Here is a 7,164-nt window from a genome sequence, read left to right as displayed (position 1 = left end):
GAAGAAAAGCTGGAGGACGGGTGCCTGCGGCCAACACCCTGCATGGCTACCGGCTGGACACAAGGCCACACTCTGGCTTTGGTTCTACAAGGAGGAAATGACTCTGCGTTTGGGGCTGACTGGCGACGAGGAGGAAGGCTTTCCTGAGCCCTTCCTACCTCGCCCGGCCTCCCCCACTTTCTTAGTGTGGTCTCTGTCTCTCTGTCTGCCTGTCCCGGGCGCTCTCTGGCTCTGTCCCATGCTTCTGTCCAAATGCCCACTGGTACCCAGCAGGGTCTCTTGGTGCCAGCTCACCACCCTCTTCCTTCCAGCCTGCCTGCTGGCTGGTTGGCCTCCATCTTGGTAAGCTCTGCTCTCTTTGTCATTCTGCTTCCTGGACTGCTTGTCCACCCATCTCTCTCCTTCTGTCCCCAGGGTCCGTGGAGGACGAATCAGGCTACTTTCCCAGGACTGAGGTCATCCACCCTGCCACTCCTGGTCCAGCCTCGTGAATAAAGCACCTCAAGGCGTGCGGACTGAAGGGGTGCACCTTGGGTGGGCTGACTCTCTGATGGCAGCAACCATGAGGGGACAGCGGTCCCAGGGGGAGCCTTGGACCCCCAGAGACCCCAAATGGGAACATGGCACCGATACCCCAACACGCCCTCTTCAAAAATATTCTCACTGTGCTGCTAAAGATGGCCTCTGGCTTTCAGGTAGAAGTGGAGCTGCCTGGGGCCTGACTTCCAGGACCAGAGTCCAGCAGCCTGGGGCGCTTCAGTTCCCGCTGGCCGGCAGAGCTGAGGAACCGGGTCTGAGGCGGAAGGCGGCGCCCCCTGGTGGACAGCAAGGAGGACTCCATTTTTCCAGAGCTGTAGAGACTATCTGGTTGGGAAAAGTGGCATAGGGGGTACAACTCACCAGTCTGCTCCTATACTTTGTAATAAATGTTAAAGCCAAAGGAAATTGCTGTTTTTTTTTTTTGCGGGTCTGGGGATGGAACCTCGGGGCATTTGACCTCCGAGCCACATCCCCTGCCCTACTTTTATTCTTTATTTTGAAACAGGGTCTCACTGAATTGCTGAGGGCCTAAGTAGCTGAGGCCGTCCGCGAACCTCAATCCTCCGGTTTCAGCCTCCTGAATGCTGGGATTACAAGCATGCACCGCCCCGCCTGGCTTGTTTATTTCTAAATATTATAGACCGGCAGATCCTCCAGTGAAAGGCCCTCGTTCTGTTTGAACCTCAGTTTCCCCATCTTGAAAGGGGCCTCTTAAAATACCCTGACAGATCTGTAGGTTGGGTGCCCAGATCTGAGGCTGTGCAAGGCCTTGAATTCAGACAGAGGAATTCAGGACCAGGGACCAAATCCTGGTTCTTCCATATACTTGCTGTGTGACCTCGGGCAAGTGGCTTTACCTGTCTGAACATTTTACTTCACCTGTAAAATGGGACTGCCTCCCCAGGGAACGGCTATGAAGATTGAAACAAGAAGTAGCCAGAGGACTGGGCACTTAGTAAGAACCAAATACAAGACAGCTAAGTCTTCATCACTGTTGCTGACTTTCAGACACAATGTGTGGCTGCCCTTCTTCCTTTTTGCTGATTCTCCCTTTCACTCATGCCTCACCAGAACCTGGATGACAGTCGCCCATTGAGAAACTAGCAGGATCCCCAACCCGCCCACAGATAGGTTTCACATCTAGCTGAGAGGAGTCTGCTGGGTCTGAAAGAGGAAATGGAAGGGGGCTGGCACCTACTTACTGTGTGCCCAGCTCTGTGTTCCCTGCTTTTCTGAAGCACCTGCTACACCCCACCCACTGCACAGATATAGAAACAGATTTCAGGAACAGCCGGGCCTGGCCCAACGGCCCCAGCCAAGCCAGGAAGCCAGGCATCCGGGCCAGCCGCAGAGGCCAGATTCACACCCAGCCTGCCCCGGCTATGCCCTCCCTCACTGCCCTGCCCAGGTGAGTCAGAGGCAAAGTGGCCTTGGGCCTCGAACCCAGGCAGCTCCATTCCCTTTGGGGCTGATTCATCTTGGCTTCCCCATCTGAGGGGAAGCCCAGGCTGTAAGTCATCCTCCTCTGCTGAGCTATCTTTGGATTTCCCAAAAAGTCCATGCCAGCCGCACCCCTCGGCCCTGAGAGCTAAACTGGGGCCTTCACCAGCACTGCCAGACAGTGCCCTTCCTCTGAATGTCATCCTACCTAGGGAGTAAAGGCGGGGCTCAGGAAGGAACTAGACAAGCCCTCCAAAGACATCCTGACACCTGCCCCTGAAAGAAGCCCTTTTTTGCCAAGTGCCTCTTAAACTCACTCCTCTGGGACCTCTCTTTCTCGAACCAACTTCCTTTCAGCGGGCAAACTACCTTCCTGCTCTTCCTCTAGCCTTGGCATATATGTCCCTTCCTCCAGGAAGCCCTCTCCATGTATCTGTCCCTGCCATAATGTTTATGGAGCCAAGCACCCGGCAAACCCCTTTATATAAATGACCTTATAAGCCAGGCATGGTGGCACATGCCTGTAATCCCAGTACTTGAGAGGCTGAGACAGGAGGATCATAAGTTTGAGGGCAGCCTCAGCAAGTAGTAGACCCTCATCAATTTAGCCAGACCCTATTTTAAAAAATAAAAATAAAAAATAGGACTGAGGGTGTAGCTTGGAGATAGAATGCCCCTGGGATTAATCCCCAGTAACACACATCATCATCATCATCATCATCACCATCACCACCACCACCATCATCACCACCATCATCATCACCATCATCATCACCATCATCATCATCACCACCATCATCATCATCACCATCATCACCACCATCATCATCATCACCACCATCATCATCACCATCATCATCACCATCATCATTACTATCATCATCATCGTCACCACCACCATCATCATCATCACCATCATCACCACCATCATCACCATCACCACCATCACCATCATCATCATCACCATCAGCACCATCAGCACCACCACCATCACCACCATCATCATTACTATCATCATCATCATCACCATCACCACCATCATCATCATCATCTTACAAAAGGAAATAAAGTTGGCACTGTTGGACCGTTTTACAGGTGAGGAAACTGAGTCACAGAGAGGTTAGGGTTGCCAAAGCCATGATAAAGAGGTGGAGCACTAGGATGTGAGGCTGCTGCCTAACCAATGGGCTCATACACACACCGGGTGATCATCACACTGTGTTTCTGTTTGCTGTCCCGTCATTGACATCAAGGACCTGGCATATTCAGGGCCTCTGTGAATGTCACTGAATGAAGACAGTGAATACCTAGGGTGGCTCAAATCTCCTCATCTTCATAGAAATCAATCTTTGTTGTTGGTTTCAGCTGAAACTAGGTCAAACCCAGTTAAGGGACATCTAAGAAACTAAGAGGACACACAGGAGATACCAAGTTCTAAATATTCTTGGGTTTGCCCGGGCCCACCTGCCTCATCCTACTCAGTGGTACTGGCATCCCGATGCCCACTTCAAGAGATTTTTGCATCCCTCTCACCAAATTGCTGCTTCCTGAAGGCTCTGAGCTAGGAGCTGGGCTGGACACACGATTCAGAGGGCTGTGTCCTCCAGGGGCTCAATCTCTGATGACTGTGGCCAGTTTCCTTTCCTATTTCTGTTTTCCCTCTACTCCCATGAGAGGACTAGGTGGGAAAAAGAGGGCCCAGGGAGAGGGGGCACTTGACCAAGCTTACACAGGGCCAGGCCCCCAGCTGCTCCCCTTCACCCACCCCCCGTACTGCCCCTGAAGACCTTCCTAACACGTGGAACTGACCAGGCCTTGTAATGCTCAAAAGCCCTCTGTGACTCCTACTACCCTCCTGCCAAAGTCTTGCTTAGAGACCTAACTCTTCTTGTCTTTGAGAGATATTTCACACAAAATACATAGATTTTAGATGTAGTCTCAAAGAGCGGGCTGTGGCGGCACATGCCTGTAATCCCAGTACTTGGGAGGCTGAGACAAGAAGATCGCAGGTTCATGGCCAGCCTCAGCTACTTAAGTGAGGCCCTCCACAACTTAGTGAGACCCTGTTCCAAAATAAAGAATTAAAAATTAGGGCTATAGGGCTAAGGGTATAGCTCAGAGGTAGAATGTCCCTGGGTCCCATCCCTAGTATCGCAATAAATAAATAAATAAATAAATAAATAAATAAATAAATAAATAAGAAAAAATAGGGTTGAGAGTGTAACTCAGAGATAGAATGCTTCTAGGTTCGATCTCCACTACCACACACACAAAAAGAGTAATCTCAATGAATCTTCACCCAAGCACTCACCTGAGTAGTCACCAGTCAAGCTAGAAGTTTCCAGCCCCTTAAAGATTCTCATATCCCTCCCAGCCAATAGCCTCCTGCATCTCCAGTAACCACAACCAGGACCTCAACGATCCTTTTCATCAGATTGGATCCTGAAAGGAACCTGCCGCGGGCCCTGCTATGTGTCTGCCTGGGTTCTGCGCAGTGCTCATCCACCCGTGCTGCTCACTGTTTTGGCTGCGCAGTGCTCCACTGTGCCCGCGTACCCGCAGCAGCGCTCCACTGTGCCCGCGTACCCGCAGCAGTGCTCCACTGTGCCTGCGTACCCGCAGCAGTGCTCCACTGTGCCTGCGTACCCGCAGCAGCACTCCACTGTGCCCGCATACCTGCAGCAGCACTCCATTGTGCCCGAGTACCCATGGGCTCTCTCTGGGCTGCTTTGGCCTTGGGCTCCTCTTCCTTCCCACTCTTTGTCTAACTGGCCACTGTTCGCGCCTCTCACTCACTCCATCCACTATCATCTGTCCAATTCTTTATTATGGTTCATAAAGGAAGATGTTTAACATTAACACCAGACCTGCTTGGAGCTTTTATGCTGTATGGAATAGCTGCCAACATACAAATACCAGGACAGTAATTTATTTACTTACTTTTTTGTGGTACTAGGGATTTGACCCAGGGGTATTCTACCTCTGAGTTACACCCCCAACCCTATTTTTTTTTTTTTTTTTTTTGCAGGTCTGGGGATGGAACCCAGTGGCATTCTACCTCCAAGCTACACCCCCTGCCCTATTGTTTTTATTCTTTATTTTGAAACAGGGTCTCACTAAGTTGCAAAGGGCCTCACTAAGTAGTAGCTGAGGCTGTCCGCAAACTGCGATTCTCTGGTCTCAGCCTCCCGAATGCTGGGATTACAAGCGTGTATCACCATGCCCAGCTTTATTTTTATTTTGAAACAGGGTCTCACTAAGTTGTGAAAGGCCTCACTAAATTGCTGAGGCTGGGCACAAACCTGCGATCCTCCTGTCTTAGCCTCCCAAGTACTAGGATTACAGGTGTGCGCCACCATGCTTGGCTAAGAGAGTGTTTTTTGCAATTTAGAGGGGTTTCAAATAGTAAAACATTCCTTCCTTTTGCCAAGATGATCCAACCCTTCCTTGGTTCAAGGCCAACCCCCTCTACTTGTGCCCTGTCCACACTGTCACCTCCTTAAGAACTTGCTCCTATGTCTCTTCATCCATAGAACTTTTTCTTTTTTCATTTTGGTACTGGAGATTAAAGCCAGGAGCATGATACCTCTGAGCTACATTCTCAGCATTTCTTCTTCTTCCTCTTTTTTTCCCTCCAGTATTGGGGATCGAACCCAGGGGTATTCTACCCCTAAGTTACATCCCCACCCCTAATTTCTTTTTAATATTTTTTGCAGTACTGGGTATTGAACCCAGGAGCATTCTTCCTCTGAGCTATTTTTTTATTCTACCCCAGACTTATTTATTTATTGCAGTATTGGGGATGTACCCCAGGGGCATTGTACCCCCAGCCCTGTTTTTTAGTCTTTTTATTTATTTATATTTGAAACAGGTTCTCACTGAGTTGCAGAGGGCCTCACTAAGTAGCTGAGGCTGTCTGTGAACCGCGATCCTCAGGTCTCAGCCTCCTGAATGCTAGGATTACAAGCGTGCGCCACCACGCCCATCTCATATTCTTTATTTTTGAAACAAGGTCTCACTGAGTTGCAAAGGGCCTCACTAAGTAGCTGAGGCTGGCAGCAAACCCGGATCCTCCATCTCAGCCTCCCAAGTACTCGGATTGCAAACATACACGCATGGCTCCCATTCCTATTTTTTATTCTTTACTTTGAAACAGTATCTCACTAAGTTGCTGAGGGCCTCACTAAGTAGCTGAGGTTGGCTGTGAACCTACCATCCCCCTGTTTCAGCCTCCCAAGTACTAGGATACAAGCATGCACCACCAGCTCTGGCCCAGCTCCTCCTCCTCTTTTTTTTTTTTTTTTTTTTTTTTTTTTTTGGTTTGTTTGTTTGTTGTGATACTTGAGATGGAACCAGAAGCATTCTACCTCTCAGCCCTATGTTTCATTCTTTAATTTTTTTGGGGGGGTGTTTGGGGATGGAACCTAGGGATATTTGTTCTCCAAGCTACACCCCCTGCCCTATGTTTTGTTCTTTTTAATTTGAAACAGGGTCTCACTAAGTTGTGGAGAGCCTCACCAAGTAACTGAGGCTGTCCAAGAACCACGATCCTCTGGCCTCAGCCTCCCAAATGCTGGGATTTAAAGCATGCACCACCATGCCTGGCTCTATTCTTTAATTTTTTGAAACAGGATCTCCCTAAGTTGCAAAGGGTCTCACTGAGTAGCTGAGGCTGTCTACAAAACACGATCCATCTCAGCCTCCCGAATGCTGGGATTATAAACCTGCGCCACCACACCCGGCTCCTTATTTTTTGAGATGGAGTCTGACTTGCCTTTGACTGGCCTTGAACTTGCAGTCCTCCTACCTCAGCCTCAGTCGCAGGGATTACAGGTGTGTATCACTCTGACTTGCTCCATAGAACTTTAGCATTTTGGGCAGGGTGTTGTGGCACACATCTGTAATCCCAGGATTTGGAAGACTGAGACAGGAGGATGACAGGTTTGAGGCCAGCATGACTTAGTGAGATCCTATTTCCAAATAAAAAATAAAAAGGGGTGGGAGTGTAGCTCAGAGGTAGAAGAGCATCTCTAGGTTCAATTCTCAGTAGCACATACATGCACATACATACATACACAGAAAAGAATTTTTTTTTTTTTTGCGGTATTGGGGATGGAACTCAGAGGCATTCTACCTCCAGGCTCCACCTCTGGCCCTATGTTTTATTCTTTATTTTGAAACAGG

This window comes from Muscardinus avellanarius (assembly GCF_963383645.1).
Source record: "Muscardinus avellanarius genome assembly, chromosome: 10".
Lineage (NCBI taxonomy): Eukaryota > Metazoa > Chordata > Mammalia > Rodentia > Gliridae > Muscardinus > Muscardinus avellanarius.
Note: the sequence above shows the minus strand (reverse complement) of the source record.